The 20,429-nt window shown below is 50.9% G+C and overlaps 1 long non-coding RNA gene across 1 annotated transcript; it reads left to right on the top strand.

Annotated features, from left to right (window-relative positions):
- The first annotated feature begins 10,775 nt into the window (after nucleotides 1-10,775).
- On the top strand, nucleotides 10,776-17,537 carry LOC116184367 (uncharacterized). Its single transcript, XR_004149138.2, has 3 exons — nucleotides 10,776-10,818; nucleotides 12,126-12,273; nucleotides 17,366-17,537. It is a non-coding gene; the product is annotated as an uncharacterized LOC116184367 (long non-coding RNA).
- Nucleotides 17,538-20,429: the final 2,892 nt, after the last annotated feature.

Genomic DNA, 20,429 nt, shown 5'->3' with positions numbered 1-20,429 from the left:
ACTGCAGGCTCTCAGCACAGGACAGTGACTGTTGTGAGCAAGGCATTAGGAGAAGGGTGGCAGACCACAAATAAGTGCATAATAAACACATGTAAACAGTCATTTGGTTCATGGCTGATAAACTTTCATGGTCCATTTTATCGCTGTGTGTGCACAGGAGGAGGGCTCAGGATGCTGCTGGCTGTGGACCAGCCCTCTCCCCTCTGTCCTGCAGGAGGTTTGCTTGGGGTACCAAGTCATGAATCTCAGAATGGTTTGGGTTTGAAGGGACCTTAAAAGGCCATCCCATCCCATGGCAGGGACACCTTCCATTATCTAAGGTTGCTCCAAGCCCAGTCCGACCTGGCCATGAACACTTCCAGGGATGGGGCAGCCACAGATCCTCTGGGCAGTTTGTGCCAGAGCCTCAGCACCCTCACAGGGAAGAATTTCTTCCTAATATCCAATCTAAATGCTGATCTCTGTCAGTGGGAAAGCATTCCTCCTTGTCCTGGCCATGGCCTTGTCCAAAGCCCCTCTTGATCTCTCTTGGAGACTCCTTAGGCACTGGAAGGGGCTCTAAGGCCTTCCCAGATTCTTCTCTTTTCCAGGCTGAGCACCCCCAGCTCTCAGCCTGGCTCCAGAATGGAGCAGCTCCAGCTCTTGTAGCATCTTCATGCCCTCCCCTGGACTCCAGCAGGTCCAAATCCTTATGCTGGGGGTTCCCAAGCTGGACACAGCACTCCAGGTAAAGTCATGGACTCGCTTGGATCATGCACTGGTTCCTCCAGCCTGGGATCCAGGAAGATCCAAAATGTGGCAGGAGCCAAAGAAAAAGGGTGATTTCTACTTGGGGGATAGCACAGAGAGGTTTCATTCTGCAGGGTTCTCAGCACCTGAACAGCAGAGGAGGAAGCTCAACTTCCAAGGAAGCTGCTGGTGTTGAAACCTCCTTGGGCCAGAAGTGCAGCAGTGGGCAGGAGATCCTCCAGAAGGCGAGAGCCTGTTTTCAGTGCAGGAAAGGAGGGAAACTCATTAGTGCAATGTGAAGTGAAACAGAAAATGCCTAAAATTGTTGGCAAAATGACAGGAAGAAGGAAGAAAATGCTCTTTCTATGTCAATGTGTTGCTGGAAGGATGGTGAAAAGTTTTCTCCTTGTTCCTTTTTCTTTAACTCAGGTTATTACAAAGCAATCCATGATGTTACTAAGAAAAAAAATCATTAAGTTTCACTTTGAAAATGTCAAAACAAAATGTTTTGGCATTTCTGAAGTGAAACATTTCATTAAAAATGCTGCATCTGAGTGTTTTGACATTTTTAAAATTCACTCTCCTCCTCCTCCCATTTTCTCAGACTAAATTTGTTAATATTTTTAGTCCTTCTAAAACTTAATTTCCCAGCAAACATAGTAGTACTGAAAAAATGAATTGCAGCTTTGTGTATGCTGAGCAGTGGGTAACCTGGGCAGCCGAGCTGAGGTTGCCACTGTCTTCAACCTCGGCTGTCATTTCTGTGGTGTGAAAGGATTGTGCAATCATGGGATTGTGCAGTGAAAGCTTTATTCCCTTTTGATTCCTTGAGAGCCAGAGCGGTAGGAATACCTGAATGCAAAGAGGGGAGTGGAGCTGGAGCAGGCTGGCAGCTGGGTGATGATGCTGATGCCCCTTTCCCTTCCTCCTCCTCCCTTTTGGCACCACTGGTTCAAGCAGTGGCTGCCTTGGAACACCAAAATGACTGCAGGGAGTTGTCCTGGTGCTTCATCCAGGGGAGTGTGTGGGGGTGGAAGGGGGAAAACAGCCCTGCAATACAACAGGGTGGGCTGTTTCTGAGTGTTTCCCACCTGACAGCAGCCAGCACCACCCTTCCAACCCCCTGGCACGCCCTGGGCATGCACGGGGCCACTCCAGCCAGAGCCAACTGCTCAAAAACGGGCAGAGTCAAATGCCATCAAAAGCTGCCTTTCAAGTGATGCTTTTCGTGCAGGGGAGGGAAGAGCTGGCAGGACGTGTCACTTGTGGCAGAGTGTGATAGTCACCTACAAAGGCTCGAGGTGTTTGTCAAAGGGGCTGGGGAAGCCTCTGAAGCCAAGAGATGCTTTCAAGAGGAGAGCGCTCCGTGCGCACCCTGTCACTGGGAGATGAAAGGATCCGAAAGGATCCAGGCTCTGCTGCATTGCTCCTTGCTGCAGCCCCAGCAATTGCACACCCTTTCCCTGCCAGAGCCTCCACACTGCCTAAATTAAAGGGGGAAATGGAAGAAAATGTGGAGGTTTTATATCTGGGTCCAAAGCCCCTGGCTCCAGGAGCTGGGGTGGTGATGGGCACAGCCAGTACAGGCTCAGGGTAGTGCTGCTGCCTCAGCTGGTGCTGCTGGATGAGGAGAAATGGAGGCAGTTCACCCCTGATCCTCTCGTCAGGAACCTGCTGGCAGCCAAACCTCAGTCCCACCACCAGCTCCTGCCGCAGGAGAGGCTCACACCGAGTTCCAGTGGGGGTGATGGAATATGGCACTTTTGCTCTCAAACACGAAGCACCTGGCCTAGTGCAGTGTCCCTGCTCCTGGCACGGGCTGGGATCTAGATCATCCTTAAAGTCCCTTCCAAACCAAACCATTCCAGGATTTCTTTGGTGACTAGCTGCCTTCTCAGGGCTGCAATGACTTTGTCCTGCATCACTGTGCACTCGACCTCTGCAGAAATGACCTTCGAAGGTCCCTTCCAGCCTAAACCAAGCTTTACTGTGCTCATCCAAGCCCGCCTGTCTCCTTGGAGCCCTCCACTTCTCTTTCCTAAACAAACATTAAGAAAATAAGGCGGAAGGGAGGTGGTGGTTCAGGAACATAAAGTCCCACAAAGAAAATTATCTCCCTTTCACTTGAGTTTTTTGAAAGCTGCTGGGTTGCAAAGGCGGTTCTGTTGATTGCAGTTTTAGTCCTTGATTATGCAGTAATGGAAGCATCAGAAATCATCAAGCTTCCTTCCTCAATTTGAGTTTGCCCTTCATCCCGTGGTTTCAGACTAAGGATAAAATGGTCATTTGGAAGAGGAAGGAAGGAAAAAAAAAACCAACACGATATTGTTTATCTCCCTTAAAGTCACAGCTCTTTATTTGCCATTCCCGTTTTACAGCTTGGCCATTTGACAGATCAATTAGCAACTGCCTTGTTCAGGAGCAATAAAACCTTTCAGAGGGAAACTTTTCCTCAGGCTGAAAACTACTTCTCTGTCCTTCTAAAGAAAGAGGAAAGGTCAGGTGGCTCCTCACACCAGGAATTCCCAAGTAAGAAGTTCACAGAGGGTTTCAGAGTGGCTGTCACCCCCTGCTCAGTGGGCTCTGGGCTGAGGGTTGGCATCAGTGTGCAAGAAATGAAATCAGAAGGTGAAAAGAAGAGGAAAGCACCTGCAGTGGGAGGCTTTAGTGAACCTGCCCATCCTCTCCCTTTCAGTGTGTTTGTTCTCTAATGGTTGGGATCACCTGGGTAGGGACTAAGCAGTTAAACCACTGCATTAGGTTCATTCTTTTTGGGGCAAAAGTACAGCTTGTATTTTAAAGCTTATATATGTGCACATCTATTTACCCACAAGATTTACAGACATTTGTGTAGATAAGGATGATCCAAAGTTCACAAAACAGGGCCAAAATTAAGGCAAACCCCAATTTTAGGGCATTGCAGCAGAACAAAACCCTTGACTTCGGGGTACTGGAGCTGCTGAGAGTGACTGTGCCACCTTGGCACTTTATTTCTGGGGAGAAGGTGGAGCTTTGGCCATCCTACCATTCCTGGGAGACTGCTCCTGCTCTCATGGAGCCCCGGGCAGCTGATGGGTCTGCACCTCTCACAGGGGCTGAGCACTTTCCTCTCTCTTGTATTCTTTTTTTTAAACTCCAATCTGTTTGCACTTCTCTCCCCCCCCTCCCCATCACCATCCCTTAGGCCTTCTGGGGAAAGAAAGAAACAGCCTCTCTGTTTTTAATCAACCTAATTAGTGTATCTTTAATACAATTAGAGGGAAATTTTACCGCTCCCCCCCTCCCCCTGTATCAATTAAAGCCCCACAGTTGCAGGGTAAATTTTTAATCCATTTAGGACCATCTCCCCCAGCCCCACATCCCCCTCCTCCTCCCGCCTGGCAGAGTGTTGCTTCCTCCTCCGTTTTCTTTGGGAGTCTGTTCAAACAGCACATTGTGAGGAGTAAATAAATTACTCTCTGCCCCCGTGCCCTCTCCTGCACGGCAGCCGGCCCCGTTCCAGGCAGCTGCCCTGATTGTGGGGCAGGCGCAGGGGGAAGGGGCCGCACAAAGCCGGGGCTGCACGCTCCGGGTCAGGGCGGTCGCGCTGTTCATCCTCCTTTCTTCTCTTCTTCATCCCCTCTTCTGCATCTCGATGGGGTTTATTTTCATTTCTTTTTTTTTTTTTTTTTTTTTTTCAGATCTGGCGGTGGTTGAGGATTAGTGTCTGGTTTTTTCTGGCATGTTTCCACCCTCTCCAGTGGGTTTTTTCTCCCCTGGGGGGTCTCGGTGGGGTGGTAGGTTATGGTGCTGCTCCAGTGGTTTTGGCTCCTCTCCCCATGATATTGCATGGGGAGTTGTGGGGTCTCAGTGAGCCTGGCTGCCTCCCTACCCCACTGCCATTCCCATGTGGAAAGAGCCTTGGGCTTAGCTAAGTTTGGAGTGAACAGCCCCATGCCAGCACCTACAGACCACCTGGCTCAGCCCCATCCTGCCCTGCACCCAGCCAGAGCAGATGGGGGAGCACGAGGAATCTGCAGGTGGAGCAGCACCTAAATAACCAGAGCATTTTCTTGGGTTTAGGGGCTTTGTGTGTAATAAACACAGATGGCTGCTGGATCTGCAAATTGAAAACCACCAAATGTGGCATGCTGCAGTTGGAATCAGAAATTTCCCATCTCTGCTCCTCTGAAGCTCCCCAAATGGTTCCTGCCTGGGATGCTTCACTTCAGTTTCTGCAGGACTTGAGGAACCAGCCCAGAGAGCTGCTTAATTAGTGCATGTTCGTTTGCAGGCTCCTGAGATAAACTGTGGGCTCTGGGCTGGGTACCTGAGCATGGCACCCAGAGGGGATGGAAGCTGGGAGGGAACCAGGGAGGAGAAGGCAGGGTTTCACTTTTCCACTCGTCACGTGTGGGTGGAAGAGCTCGTTCCCAGAGGTGTGAGGGAAGCTCTGGGCACTGTGGGGACAGAGCCTGACCCTGCACAGTGCCTGGCTGGTGTCCCAGCACGGGGTGGTGGCCTGGCAACCCAACCACAGCCAGCAACTGAGCTGTCCTCCTGAAAGTCCTGCCAGTGGCTCGTTATCATCATGCAAACACAATTAGCAGCTTTGCTGCTGCCTTTTCGAGGTAGATGAGTGAGACTTCCCCTCTCTGAATTTCTCCCCAGCTGGCCCACAACTACAAGGTCCTGCCTTTATGGATCACCGAGTCCCTGCGCTTTCTTAATGAACCTGTGTTTAATGCTTGACTTCTCTGTGTCATGTTTAATTACAGCAGCTGTAACTTCCTCGTTGGCTGGCTTGAAATAATATCTAAGTGCTTCTGAGCTTTAGAGCCTTGTTATTCTTCTATAATTAGAGTTTTAAGGCTGGTGTGAGCCATCTCTGTAAAATGGGCAGCCATTTGCCAGGCATGCTTAGTGCCAGGCTTCAGGTTTCCCAAAGATGGGAAAGAGAAGCTGTTAATGAAACCTGGCAGGTTTAGGTGGAAGGAGAGGTGTGCCCGGGGTGCAAGAGGTGGCAGCCATGATCTGCAGCTTGCTGGCTCTGGAGCATCTTGCTGAGCATTTCAAAACTCAAATGTCATCAAGGAATAGACACAGAACTGTTCCTCAGGGTGTATCAGACACAGGGGCATGGGGTTTCTTTTGCTTCAGGTTGAGTTTGCCTCCTTTCATCTTTGACTCTGCTGCTTCTCCCCTGGGAAGGGCGGGGATTGGGGAGGATTTGGGGTCCTCGTTGTCTCTTCATGTCCCCTCTGCTTCAGTGTGTGTCTGGTGACCCTCCTGGGGGCAGGGATGAGCATCAGCCTGTGTGAATGATCTACGAGACCTGAGGTGACACGAGGGGTGAGGCAGCAGCCAACTTGCAGAACAAGTGGCCTTTTAGGACCTGCCAGCTCGGGAGAGAAGGGGGCTTTGAGCGGGTAGAGAGCGCCATTTACAGCACATCTGCACTCCCACAGAGGGGCCCGAGTGTTCCTCCTCCCAGCCTCCCCCTCTGTCTTTGCTGCCTTTTAAAGGAAGGGTTTTATTCCAGCAAAAGGGAAGGGATTGATGCCTTTTTCTTCACTTTCTCTTCAGGTATCTGTGCTGTTGAGGCAGCTGCAGTAGAGGTCGAGCATGCAGACACACAGCCCAGCTGGAGGGGCTTGTGCTGGCCCTGGTGGGGGACTGAGCCCAGCGACCCCCCCAGCTCTGTCCTTGCTCTGTCTGAGGGTCTGGAGTTTCCTGGGGGACACAGGGACTCCTTGACCCAGGAGTGGCTCCTGCCCTGGTGGGCATGGTGTGTCCCAAAGTGTTCCAGAGCCAGTGCAACCCCTAGAAACAAGGTAAGAAGAGCTCACATATATATATATTCTCAAATAACTTTTCTGGTTTTTATTAAACTCACACCAACTGGAGGGTCTCATTACCCCAGATGAGGCAGAAAAAGCCCCAGCCTGTGATGGATTTTGAGCCGCCTCAAAGGGTGGCTCACTGAGACTCAGTTCACTGGAGGTGCAGTCTCAGCTGTGGTACATGTGAGGATTGAGCCCCAGACCCCACAGTGTGGGACAGAAATTTGGGAATAGACTGAGCTGCAGAGTCAGGGAAGCACTGGGCTCACAGGGCTGGGGCAGCTGCAGACAGGAGAGCCCCTGGGCCACAGCAGCTCCTCAGGGTGGCTTGGGGAAGGGCTGTCCCCTCATCCCTTCGGAAAGCTGTTCCTTCGCAAAAAAGGACAGCCTGCTGATCCATCCTTCAATTGGGATTAGTTAAAAAACCCCAGGGAAATCCACCCTGATACATCAATTTACACTGCAAACTCTTCCCTGAAGCATCTGCATTTGGAGGCGAGATCCCAAATCCGTCGGGGCTCAGGGTGAGGCCACGGCACAGGACTTTGCACTCGTGGCCACGGAGAACCTCATCTCCTCCCAAGATCCTCACGGAGTACTGAGTATTAAGAGGGCTTTTTCCAGCGAGAAGGGGATGGTGAAGAGTGACAGCCTCTGAATTGCAATTTGAAACGTTTACAGCCCAGTCAATCCTAATTCATTATTAGCTGTAATTGTTTCAAAGAAAGTGTCCACTGTTATGTAAAATGCAGTCCCAGATGCTGCTAATGGTCCAGGCTCTCTGATTGCTGTAATTTGCAAAGCTTTCGCCTTTTTTTTTATCCCCTCCCTCTGTAGTTATGATGTGCCTTTTATGAGCCAGCGAGGAAGAAAGAGAAAAGCGGCCATTAGAGGAAAATAATAATGTTGTACCTGAAAGGCCATTAGTGAGTCTCTATAGAAGTATGCATCTGGTCTGTGCCCGATGCTCCCTCACACCGGACACTGCCTGGGGACTCTGGGATGGGGTTGGGGACAGGTTGGGACAGCTCTGCTTGCAGGGACCGAGGCTGCAACCCGAGCGTGCAGCCCAAGGTGGTGCTGCCCTCCCCGTCAGGATCTGTCAATACCAGCATGCCTCAAAATTCATTTTCACGATGAATTTTCATGATCAGAGATGGATGTGAGGATGGGAAATCAGCTGGGGTGGAGCAAATTTTGGCTGGCAAATTTGTTGTGGGGGGTGGTGGTTTCTGGTGAGGGGGGTTTTAATCTGTTTTTGACATGAAGGAAACACCCAATTCCCATTGGCAATCTCTAATTCTCCTTTGTGCAAAGGCAGAGCCACAGGGATGTCTCTCACCAGGACACCCAAGCTGTGAGCTGGGGGGTATTTCAAAGCTCTCATGACTTGCTGTCTTTTGCCTGCACCTCTGCTTTCAGCTCAGGTGTTTGTTTTAGCCTGTCTATGTCGATCCTGTCACCAGGAGCTTCTTAAGTCCATAATATCAACCTAATTTAAGGAAGGCTTTACTTGATGAGACAGGTTTCAGCCCCTGCTGTGTGCAGAAGAAAGAAATGAAGGTTGATTTGGTGTTTCCATCACACCCTAGCCGAGGCTGAGCTCCCATGGGATGAGGCATGATCCTTGGGCTGAGTTTGTCAGTGCAGTTTGCCTGGATGAACAGCACTAGGTCTGCAACTGGAATCAGACAAAGAGGCAGTTTTAGCTCTTTTGGGGGCTATTTTTAGGCAACCCCCCCCCCCAAAAAAAAAAACAAACAAAAAAAACTAAAAAACAAAACAAAACAAAACAAAACAAAACAAAACAAAAAAACCAACCAACCAACAAAACAAACAAAACCCCACAAAAAACCCACAAGAAATGAATGGAATGGAATGGAATGGAATGGAATGGAATAGAATAGAATAGAATAGAATAGAATAGAATAGAATAGAATAGAATAGAATAGAATAGAATATTTCAGTTGAAATGGACTTGCAATGAGCAAGCCTAGAGGGTGTGAAAGCTGAGTTTAAGTCCAGCGTCCACCCCGTGTCTAGCAGATGCTGTGTCCGTAAATTATCTGGGAGAGGAATACTCCATGAATGAATTATGCTGGGATTTCCCTCGTTCCGAGGCCAGGCTGGGGGAGCAGCAAAGGGCAGGAGGAGCGAGCCGGGGCGGTGGGGAGGGCGGCTGGTGGGAGGGCAGCGCTGCCCTTTCACCGCTGCTCTCCCACTGCTCCTCCAGGACCCTCTGCGACCCAGTCGCGACACTTCCCACCAGCCAGCGCTCCCGGCCCCCTGCCCAGCACCCGCTGCCCCAGACAGGCTTTGTCTGGCAAGATTGAGAGGCTGCGGCCGCCGGCCCTTCCCCTCCGAGGAGGGTGGTCCTGGGGTCACTGCCGGGGGCACGCAGGGCAGGGCGGGGTGGCTTTGTGTGCTCGGGAGCCTCGGGACAGGCCTTTGACAGGGAGAAAGGCACGGAGCGCCCATTCCAGCCCATTCCAGCCCATTCCAGCGCTCCCGGTGCGCGGCCGCCGCCCGCTGCCGGAGGTTCCGCGGCGCTGCCGATCCAGGGGATAACTCCTGTTCCCGGGGAGGGCTTTACACGGGTTAGCACGGGGGCCGTGGGGCTGGCTCTGGCAATTAGCAACGCGCACGGGCTTGGAAGTGTCAATTAGGCTTTTGAGTCATTGTTTACTCATTAACACGAGGTCTCTAATTACCCTGACCTGATGCTATGGGGCTGCTGAAGTTGGCTAATCAAACATGTAGAGCCTTCAAAGGGAAATTAGGACTCGGCGTTGAGTGCAAATACCCTTTCCATGGCTAAGCCGGTGTTGTTGGGGGATTTATAAGTTCACACTCTCCATCCCTGCGGAGGGCGAGGAGGAGGCAGCGGACGGCCGGGCTCTCCGGGCGTCTCGCACGCTGCCGGAGCAGCGGGCAGGGCTGGGATCGCTTTGTGGCCTCCGCTGCCCCGGCAGAGCGGGGCCGGCAGCCCCGGCTCCTGCGGGCAGCGCTAACGCAGGGCAGGGCACGGCTGGACTCGCCAGCCCCCGCGGGAGCGGGACGGATGCGGCCACAGCAGACAGGCAGCAGCGACATTCCCTCTGCTGCACCAGGAGATGCGGTTCGTGTGGCTGGAGAGCTCAGCTTTGCACCCAAATGCTGATTTTTGGGGTGAGGTAAAACATTCTGAACTACCCAAAATCAGAGCTAGGAAATGGATACCACGATGGTGAGCACAATGGTCACACAGGAATCGAAGCTGCCTTTCTTCTTGGATCCCCCAGCCCGGCCCCCCCATCTCAATTAACTCTCTTTATTATTTCATCATGGCAATAGTTTGTGCCTTTAACGAATGGGAGGAACACTTGCAAATGCCTTTTTTTGTCTGAAAGCAAAGCTGCTTGGTGTTACTGAACTTCAAGGGATCATTCCCTGTTTCCGCTCCTCTCCCTTTCTCTGCTGAGGCAGAATGTAGCGTAACTTAAAAGTCAGTGATTCAGACTGCAATTATAACCTAAAAGCACAAATAAAAGATAAGCTGGCTTCCTACTGTTCCCCATTTGCATCTGTGTCGCATGGGATGAAGGGAAAAATAAAATCTGCTTTTATAAAGTGTTGAGCCAGAGAATCTCGTCCAGCAGAAAGAAGAAAATAAACAGATCCCCCGAGGCACCGGCTGTTTGAGCTGCAAATGACAACTGGGGGGAAGATGCACCAGAGAGGCAGGAGGGGTTTGCACACAGGTTGCTCACCCTGGCCACAGATGGAGCCAAACCACAAACCAGACGCTGGTCAAAAGCCACCTTTTGGGATTTTTTTGCATATCCCGTAAGCACCACGCACCTTAATTGGGTGTTTCCCATTGGCCCCCCAATAATTGCTGTAATTTCCAGTAGTGAGGAAGGGAGGTGGTGGCTGTCCAGGTTTGCCCATCCCATCAGTCAGCCCACAGGACCAGCAGCTCAAACCTCGGTCTGTGTTTTTGGGAGCAATGGTTCGTTTTAGCATCAGCAGATTTCCAGTGCTCCTGTCTTGGTCAATTGAAAAATCACCTCCCAGAGTGTTTCAGATTTCTCTGTTTGCAGAGATGGCTGGGAACTCACCAGGGCCCTGTAAACACTTCTTGCTGAAAATAAACAGGTTTTTGAGACAATAGGCACTGTTGTGGCTTTTTTCCCCTCAGAATGTGATGGGTTTCTAACTGAAAAAAAAATCCAGAGAGAAGGCAGAAGGAGGAGTGGTTTGGCTGAGACACTGAAGAAATCCAAAGGTATCGTATCTGGGGGGGGGGGGGGGGGCTGTGCTTTGTGTCTTGGGCTGGAGGGAACTGAAGCTCTGCCACCAAGTCTCAGCTGCAAGAAATTGTCTTCCAGCCTGGGAGCAGACTGTTTCCCAGCCAGGCACTGGGCTGGACAAGAGGAACCACATCAGTACAAAAAATACTCTGCTTTGGTCTTCTAACAAGGCATCGTCCTTCACCTCCTGCTTTCCCAAAGACCTGCCCTGATACATCCTAAAGGCAGCTTGATTTTTTCTTGTCCCTATCCAAGACCCTTCAACACTTCATGGCAGACCCTGGCTGTGGAACGGGCAGCCTGTGGAGCCTTTGCCTAAATTCGCTCCGTGCTTTGGTCGCTGTGGCCGCGCTCCAGCCCCGCGCTGGGTCCGGCCGGCCCCGGGAAGCGGAGCAGCTGTGCCGGGGATGCTCGGATCAAAGTGCCTCTCCCGGTGCTGTGATTTGCATACAGATGCTTAGGAAATCCTGTCAGTCCCGGCCTGAGGGGGAAGGGGACCTTGGGAGGGGGAAGAGAGGTGAGGCCAAGCAATGTGTGCCCCCCAAATCTCCGTCTTTTTAGGGCAGACGGGCCCATCAGCCAGGCTGGGCCAGCCTCCAGCCCAGCAAGCCTGGGGTGCAGGATGTTCCCCCAGTGCAGCACCATCCTGCCCTGTCTGTTCAGCCTTTCTCCCTTTCCTGACACTTCTCTTGTTCCTCCTCTTCCCTTCTCCATCAGCCTGTTCTCCTCTATCCTCCTGCTGTTGTTTTATGCTGAAAATCCTGGGTAATGCCTCAAAGAGGTATTTAGATCCTGCTCACTGGCTGTCTGACTGCTCTGCTGTCTCACCCAGAGCAAACCCCACCTGACTGTGCAAATTGTGTCAAACCCTGTCCCACCTCCCTTGCTCTTTGAGTCCCATCCTCTGTCAAAGGTCACCACCAGTAGATTTTGCAAGTTCAGGAGAGTTGAACAAACCCTCCATCAACAAGCAGGAATCAACTGCAGCCTCTGATCCCTTCACCTCTACTCAGCAGAGAGACTCCAACTGGAGACTGCCATGGTCCATCAACTCATTTTACTTTAAAGAAAAGTTATCCATCAAATCTGTTTGAATAGTAAATAAATGCAGGGAAGCTGTAAGTGGCTGTGAAGGGTCCTTGGGCAGAAGGGGAGGATGAATTTGTCAAACCCACTGTTTGTACAGCTGAATCTTTGAGTGTTTTGCAGCATCTAGAAGGCTGAGGCTGACTATGAATGAAACCCTGAATTCATTCCCTGCTTTTTGTGTTCTCTCCCCCAGATGCTGATGGCTTCACGTAGCCTTTGCTGCTGGACTCCAAATCCCACCTGACATGACACTGATGATGGAGGGACGGGTGACAGAGGGGCACACAGCATTGTGCAGCAGCACACATTGGCTTCCCAAGCTTTCCAAAGGTCTCAGAGAGGTAAAAAAATGGAGAATACAAGCATCACATCTCAGTGAGGAGCTCAGAACATCCCTCTCCTCCCCACATGCAATTAAAGAGAACAAAACCCCAACGCCGTGGAGGTGCTGGAAACGAGGCCACTCCCTCGCTGTCCTTGTCACTCCCATTAACAAATACTGTCCATGTCACCCCAAACGCATGACCTCGGCAAACAGCAAATTGAGTCTGTTTGTCACGTGGCTCCTTGAGAGGTGCTTGCCTGGTGAATGGCCTTGGCATACATTAAGTGAATAAACCGCCCCATTGTTCCGCTGCTTCAGCCGCTCTGCTCAGTTGACCCATTCAATAACTGTTTGTTTGCACAGATTTCCCCATACAAGTGCAACAAGCTGAACCCTGGATCTGAGCAGATGTGTTTGGAGTAGCTGTCTCTCTCTGCTTCCTTCCCATCAAGGTGTATTGTTGCGTCTTTTGAGAGCTCAAACTCTCCCGAGCGTGACTCATTCAGGCAAAATTTCTGTGCTGTTCTCTGGCACCCTCAAGGATTTCCAGGCATGATTCACCTCTTCTGTGGCCATATTTTGAGGTTCAAACTAACCCAAAACTTCCTAAGAGTTTGCTTTGTCTTTTATCCCAGCGTATCTGTATGTGAGATAACAGGGAATGCAATGGGGACTGGAAAAGATGTGCTACTGCTGTTTAGGTTCAGGATGTAATCAGATGTGTCAGCATCTTCTCTGCAAGGCTGTCTGGCTCTGCAGTAGGTGCCCTGAATTCCTCTGGGAATGTTTCCTCCACAGGCATCCTTTGCCTTGGCCTCACAGCACTGTGAGGTCATCCCAGCCCTTCCCAGCAGCCTGGAGCTCTGCCTGGCCTTGGAGGTGGGGAAGGCCCAACCTGTGCTTCTGCAGTGCTGGGAGTGCTGTGGGTTGAACTTCCCATTGCCAAAAATGATGTTAAACCATTTGGTTAAACCCTTGTGCCGCGACTAATGCTTGCAAGCACCTTTGTTTCAGGAAGCCCATTTTTCAGACATGGGATTAAGAGGAATTTCACAACTATAGAACTTCTTGGTCTGAAAGCCATGGTTTGACCCTAGATTGTCTGGCATACAGAACCCACTGCTCACAGCTCATGTCTTCTACCCAGAAGCTCTGGGTAAATGCCATGAGTTCAGGCTGATCAAGCACAATCTTGCCTTGTTGCAGGGACCCAATAGCTGCAAGGTTCATAGAAAAAAAAGTTTTCAGCAGGAAAAGTGAAGGGGCGTACCCTTGTGTTTTAAAAACGCAGGTGTCTTGGTTTGCAGAAAAGGTACATTCTTTAAAACAAAGAAAAGCTCTGGAGTGTGAGATGCTGCTGCCTGAAATCAAAGTCAGCTCGAGGTTAGCTAAAAATACAGTAGGCACGTTCTGTGGGACTGTGGGTGCCAAGACTCTGTGAGCTATTAAAAGTTCTGGAGATTTTAAATCCTTTTTTTTTTTCCATGGATGCATCACATGAATCACAAATACCCTCAAACGAGCCATTTGCGTGTCTCCCTCCAGACGGAGCTGACAGGGGGATAAACCAAACGCATGCAAATATTATCTCAGGGCAGGCTGAGATTGGATGGGGTGAAAGAGAAAAGTTAAACATGGAAGCATATTTATTTCTGCATAATTTTGCCAGCTTTCTGCTGGCAGTGAGAGACTAAACTTCGGAGGAGCCTGACCCCGGGATTATCCGAGGGAAGACATGTGCTCGCTGTTTCGGAGTCACCATCTGCGAGGGAGATGTCGGGGAGCGAAGACGCGTGGCAGGGACACGGCTGCATCTGCCCAGGCGGGAGAGGAACCGCCGGGACCCTCAATTCCTGAGCATCCTCCCAGCCCTGCCCCGTGCCTTTATCACCGCAACGAGAGTTTCTTCTTGACAGGAGGGCTCTTCGGCTTTTCTATTCCTTCCCCACCAACCCTCCAGCCCAGCTCCGGGGGACTTTCCCCCCTCCCTCAATCAGCCCCGGCGGGTCCATTTGCTTTTGTCTCCCATTAATTGCTTGCTACTTTTCATTGCCAGCTCCTCCCCCTTTTAAAGATAAATTTTAAAGCCCGAGCGGGGTGGAGAATGGCTGAGCCCGCTGTTATTTTTGACATTCGCCCCAGTGACAGCTGGACCTTGCAAGGCTGGGGCCGTTCGCACACAAAGCCTATTAGCTATGCCCACTCACTTAATGAGCCCTGAAGTCTGGAAGGAAAATTTCCTCCCCTAAGTGTGGCAGAGCCCTTTGTCATTGTAAACAGGCGCTGCTTGCCGAGCCCTGCCTTGCCTTTCTCCTTCCTGCCACCGTGGCTTTTCTATTTACTCAGGAAACAAAAGCGGAGCCGTGTCAGCGCGCAGGGAAGAAAATGTCCCCAGCGACTGGGGCGCGCACGGGCCGCCTCTGCCACCCACCTACCGCGGCCGGGCTCCCCGGTGGCACCGAGGGACAGCCCCGTGTCACCGGCACCAAGGACAGCCCCGGTGGCACCGAGGGACAGCCCCGTGTCACCGGCACCAGGGACAGCCCCGGTGGCACCGAGGGACAGCCCCGTGTCACCGGCACCAAGGACAGCCCCGGGGTCACCGGTACAAGGGAATGCTCAAGGTGTCACCGGCACAAGGGACAGCCCCGTGTCACCGGCACCAGGGACAGCCCCAGGGTCACCGGCACCAAGGACAGCCCCGGGGTCACCGGTACAAGGGAATGCTCAAGGTGTCACCGGCACAAGGGACAGCCCCGTGTCACCGGCACCGAGGGACAGCCCGTGTCACCGGCACCAGGGACAGCCCCGGTGTCACTGGCACCGAGGGACAGCCCCGGTGTCACCGGTACAAGGGACTGCTCAAGGTGTCACTGGCACAAGGGACAGCCCCGGTGTCACCAGCACCAGGGGACTGCTCAAGGTGTCACCGGCACCAGGGACAGCCCCGGTGTCACCGGCACCAGGGACTGCTCAAGGTGTCACCGGCACCAGGGGACTGCTCAAGGTGTCACCGGCACAAGGAACAGCCCCGGTGTCACCGGCACCAGGGACAGCCCTGGTGGCACCGAGGGACAGCGCCAGTGTCACAGGCACCAGGGGACTGCTCAAGGTGTCACAGGCACCAGGGGACTGCTCAAGGTGTCACCGGCACAAGGGACAGCCCCAGGGTCACCGGCACCGAGGGACAGCCCCGGTGTCACCGGTACAAGGGACTGCTCAAGGTGTCACCGGCACCAGGGACAGCCCCGGGGTCACCGGCACAAGGGACTGCTCAAGGTGTCACTGGCACCAGGGACAGCCCCGGTGGCACCGAGGGACAGCCCCAGTGTCACCGGCACCAGGGGACTTCTCAAGGTGTCACCGGCACAAGGAACAGCCCTGGTGTCACCGGCACCGAGGGACAGCCCCAGGGTCACCAGCACCAGGGGACAGCCCTGGTGTCACCAAGGGACAGCCCCGGTGTCACTGGCACAAGGGACAGTCCTGGTGTCACCGAGGGACAGCCTCGGTGTCACCGGCCCCGAGGGACAGCTCAAGGTCCAGGGCAGGGAGCGAGGGATGCGCCCGGCTTTGCAGAGCCTCTAACTGCTCCCTGTAGGGACCAGCTGTGCAGCTCAGAACAGCCCTGGGAAATTCCACCCAAACTTGGTGATTTGGGTCTCCAGAAAATCCCGCATTAGGCTTGAAGTTGGTTTGGAGGGGTATTTTCTTCTGTGGATTTCTGTAGTTGCATTCCAGATTCTCAAGCAAGGAGCTTCTGTCCCAGCTTTTCAAATAATTCACAAAGGAATCTTTCCTTCTGCCTCTTTTGAACTTGCAGCCTGCCCAGGCATGCTACTTTTTAAGCCCAAACATGTCCCATTTTATACCCGTTTCCAGTGCAAATCACTACCCAACAGATTAAAACCTTAAGTGCCAATAAAGCATGATAGCAATGGGAGCAATTTGGTGTAACTGGCAGCACATGTTTATTGAAATGACTGGCAATTGCAATGAAAGTGGGGAAAAAAACACCCAACTGCTTACCCTGAGCAAGGCCACATCACAGATGGTCCTTCCTTGGGCTGAGGGTGACCAGTCACTTCACAAAAACCCTCTCACCAAGGGTAAGCAAAGTTACTGGGGTGAAAGATCTGGAATACAGGTCTGGAATACAGGTCTGGAATACAGGTCTGGAATAAAGGCCTCTGGGTCTCATGATTTGCAACATAACCTTCGATATCTGACGAGTGTAAAAACGAGCTGGAATATCTGGTCTTCATCCAGGCTGGGAAAGAGCTGTCCCTGCTTTGTAGTGCCACTAAGGGAGCCTAAAGAACATTGAAATATCCTGCTCTGAGTGTGTGTGAGGCTGCTGCAAGCATCACAGCCTGCACAGACACAGTTTGCTTTTCAGGGTCAAGTGTGCTTGAGGGCTGGACCTCGAGGATGTCCTCATGCCATTGCTTTCCTGGGCTGTCCCTGGTGAGAACTTCCAAGAGGATTTGGAAAAGCAGCTCCCAGCCTGTGACATCTCTATATTCACTGGCACCCCTTCCCCCACTTCTTTTTTGTTCCTTCTTCTCCAGGGATTTGCTTGCTAGTTTTTAAATATTTGCATATTTCAGTGCTTTCTTTCTGTTGGTAACCAAGACTGTTTGGTAAAAGCTGAGACATTTCTGAATGTAAGTCAGGCAAAAAATTACCTTTTTTGTGTGCTTTGCAATTATCACAGCAAAATGATTCCTTTCTTCCTCCCGCAGTCAGTAATTTATTTTTTAACAGAAAATCTAAAATGTTACTTCAAGAATGCTGGGTTAATGCTGTTCTTGTTTTGCCTGTGAAGTTAAGCTGGCTTCATGACTGAAGTGTTTGTCTTCAATTTATAAAATTGCTTGTGGGTATGTCCCAGTTTGAGAAGACACAAGAAGCATTCACAAGCAAGAAAATCTCAGGTTGCAAGTTTGCTGTTTGGTAATGAAAGGAGAAGACCAATCCTCATCCCGTGTTTTCAACTTGCCTTTGCCAGCACTTCTAAAGTGGCTTTTCCCTGTTTTCTGCAAAAATCCTAAGGCGTAAAACTGACTGTCAGGATAATCACAGGGATCTTTGATCACCTCTTTCAGCATCTCCTGCTTCTTCCTGCTGATCCTGCACTGGTGCCAGCCCACGTGGATGGGGATTCCTGTGCCCAGCCTGGGGCAGCCTCTCCTGAGCAGTGTTTCATCAAGATGTGATGGAGGCAGAACTGGAATAAATAATGCTGGTGAGAAATCACCAAGTCTTTCCCTTCCCAAAGCCCACAGTTGTATTTTTGGTCCATTTGAAGTTCTGTTGGAGCAGAAAAAGGGATTTTTTTTTCCTCTTGTTTGTCTTTGTGTTCACTGCTGGGACTGCTGTGGCTTTTGGGGGGCTCTTTAGTGACCACCCTGATCCTGCCAGCTTGGGCCAAGACCATCCTTTGCTGCAGCTTAGTCTGTTTGGGGTAGCGAGGTCCTGAGAAACAATGGTTTGGAAATGTCCCGGTTTAATGAGTGCCCAGTTTAGGGAAATGAGGGTAAATGCTGGTTGCAGGATAGGAATATGAAGGCTGGGGCTAAAATGCAGCATTTCTGACTGCTTGAGCAAACATTCCAGGTGCTCTGCTTGACAGCTGCTGCATGTCCAGCACACCTGAAATCCTGTCAGTCTCAGTTCTGCATAAATGCTTGGGAATTTTCCCCAATGGCAATAGAGAACTGCTTTGCTGCACAGTCACCTTGTTATAGAATCACAGAATAGTTTGGGTTGCAAGGGGCCTTAAAGATCACTTGGTTCCTGTCACCTTGCCAAAGGTGGTGACAGGGGAGCAAGGAGCCTGCTGGGGCTCATTTCTTCTTGTTCTGCATAATTTGAGGGCTGGATTTTGACATGGAGAGTCAATAGAAACTCCTCTTTCCTCTGGGGTCATTTAATCCCTGTGCAAGGGGATTAAGACATGGCAAAGGAGCTGCAGAAGTCAGGAAGGAGGTTCTGCTACAAACCAAAGTGAGGGCCAGGAGCCTTTCCCCACTGCTGTGGCCCCTCCATCTCAATATCCTTCTAATATCTGCTAATCAGCTTTTCATTTGTAGGCTCCGTTTTAATTCACCGGTGTCCGAACCCCCAGCATTAAGTTGGCAAGCTCGTGTCTGTGTAAAAACTGTAAGTCAGGACTGGGCAAACGGCTCCAGGAGTGCCGTGAGCTTGGCGTGTGTCGAGGGGATTTGCATTTTGAAGACAGAGCTAATCCCTTTTCTATGGTCTGCACTCGTAGGCAGCTGCCCCAGGAGCGTTTTGCTCGTCCTGTTCTCCATCCACCCTCGCTGTTGGAGGGGATTTCAGAACAAAGAGGGCCGTGGGTCAGGGCTGGGAGCAGGGACCTGGCATGCAGGGACCTGGCTGCAGCCTCTGCTCACACACAGCCACTCAAGGTGACCCTGGATAAGTCCTGCAGGCTGCACCTACCGGGCACCAGGGCAGGCTTACGCATGCGGACACCCAATCCATCCATGAACCTGGCCCCCAGCCCAGCCCTGGCTCTGGTGGCCAGCCCAGGCCAGGAGACCTGCTGGGAGACACTGCTGGACAGGAATAAATACATAAACACCTTAGCAGCACTTCCAGGCAGCCTGTTAAAACCTGAATTGCCTCTGCTCGGTGTTACTGAGGTTGTTTTGCGAGCTCCGTGGAAATCCGGGCAGGTTTCTGCTCCTCTGATCTGCAGAGCTTTCTAAAAAGCTGCTGTCGAGTGAGGGTTGGATTTCATATCATCTCAGCTTGATGATGCACATGCTGCAGAATCTGCTCTACCCAGCAGCTGACGGTGGAGTGTCCAGGGTCCCTGGATGAGACACGATGTTCAAAGTCAGCTGCAGGATGCAGATCCTCAGCACTCCCAGAAATGGAGTGTTAGAGCTAAATGCTCAGCTGGCTTTTCCAAGCAAGCACAACTCTTGTGAACATCCCTTTTGCTTCTATTTCATTAGGAGAATTAACCTCAAGATCTGTCCCGAAAGTAGGAGAATTGAATGCCAAGAAATTTGGCTGGGTTTGACTGCTGTGCTTCATTTACAGAGGCCACAATGATCTTCCCACACTGTGGGTGATTATTTGCCCCAGCCATGTGCAATGACACTTTTACACAGTAGGGATGAGGGATTTGGAAGCTGAGGAGGATTTTTTGAACCATTTCCAGCCCCTTCTGTGTGACTCTCGAGTTACCTGCCAAGTTTCTCTTAGATTCAAAGAGGGCAAGCTGCCTGCTTACCTTTTGAGGAACAAGAGCTACAATACCAATTTCTGTTCCATGAATTCTTCCCTTTCCAACCTACATTATCCAGTTCTGGGAGGGAAAATGTTTCCCTTAGAAAATCTCCCAGCAGCTTCACAGCTCCACACCAAGCCCATCACTATGTCAGAGAATTATCTTATCATTATCATTATCAATCCTCAAAAATTACCAAGTTTGCAACTGTAACAAACAAATATTACCAAATACCCTTCTTTAAAAATTTTAAAAATATTAACATCTTTATAAATACTTTTTCAAATACAACTTTTACTTCTACACTCACAAAAAACCCCTAACCAATCATGTTGGTAAGTATGACAGTGTTCGGTCTCCGACCCCTTCTCTTGGAGTGGGAACACCTGCACCAAAGCAGACAGTCCTCACCTCAGTGTTAGTCCTGGGGAAAAAAGCCCAGTGCTGACAATCTTTGATGTGATTATTTCATATCACATCTGGTGGATGTTTCCAGAGCAAGGAAACCACCCAGCACAGCACAGGCAGGTGGCTCTTGTTGGCCATGCAGGATTGCAGGGGAAGAAAACAGAGATGGGTTGCATTTGAAATAAAGCTCATGTGAAAATTTGCATAATAACATGTAAAAAAATGTGCCCTGAAACTAAATATAGTGCATTGCTATTTTACCAACCTCTGGTTAATCAAAGTTAACAACATTATAATGTAACAGACGTTGTCTTACTGCATATCAAATTTCTGTTCTTCCAAACCATTGGCATGGCTCTACATAAAGAGTGCAGTGGAAAACAAAATCCCAGTGACACTACACTTCAAATCACAACTAAACTTGCTTTTACATGATTAAAAAAAAAAAAAAAAAAGTTGTAATTCTTTCAGTCTCACCATGTGATCTGAAGTAAACC

The sequence above is a fragment of the Lonchura striata genome, chromosome 17, assembly GCF_046129695.1.
Source record: "Lonchura striata isolate bLonStr1 chromosome 17, bLonStr1.mat, whole genome shotgun sequence".
NCBI lineage: Eukaryota > Metazoa > Chordata > Aves > Passeriformes > Estrildidae > Lonchura > Lonchura striata.
Note: the sequence above shows the minus strand (reverse complement) of the source record. Positions and strands in the feature narration are given on the sequence as shown.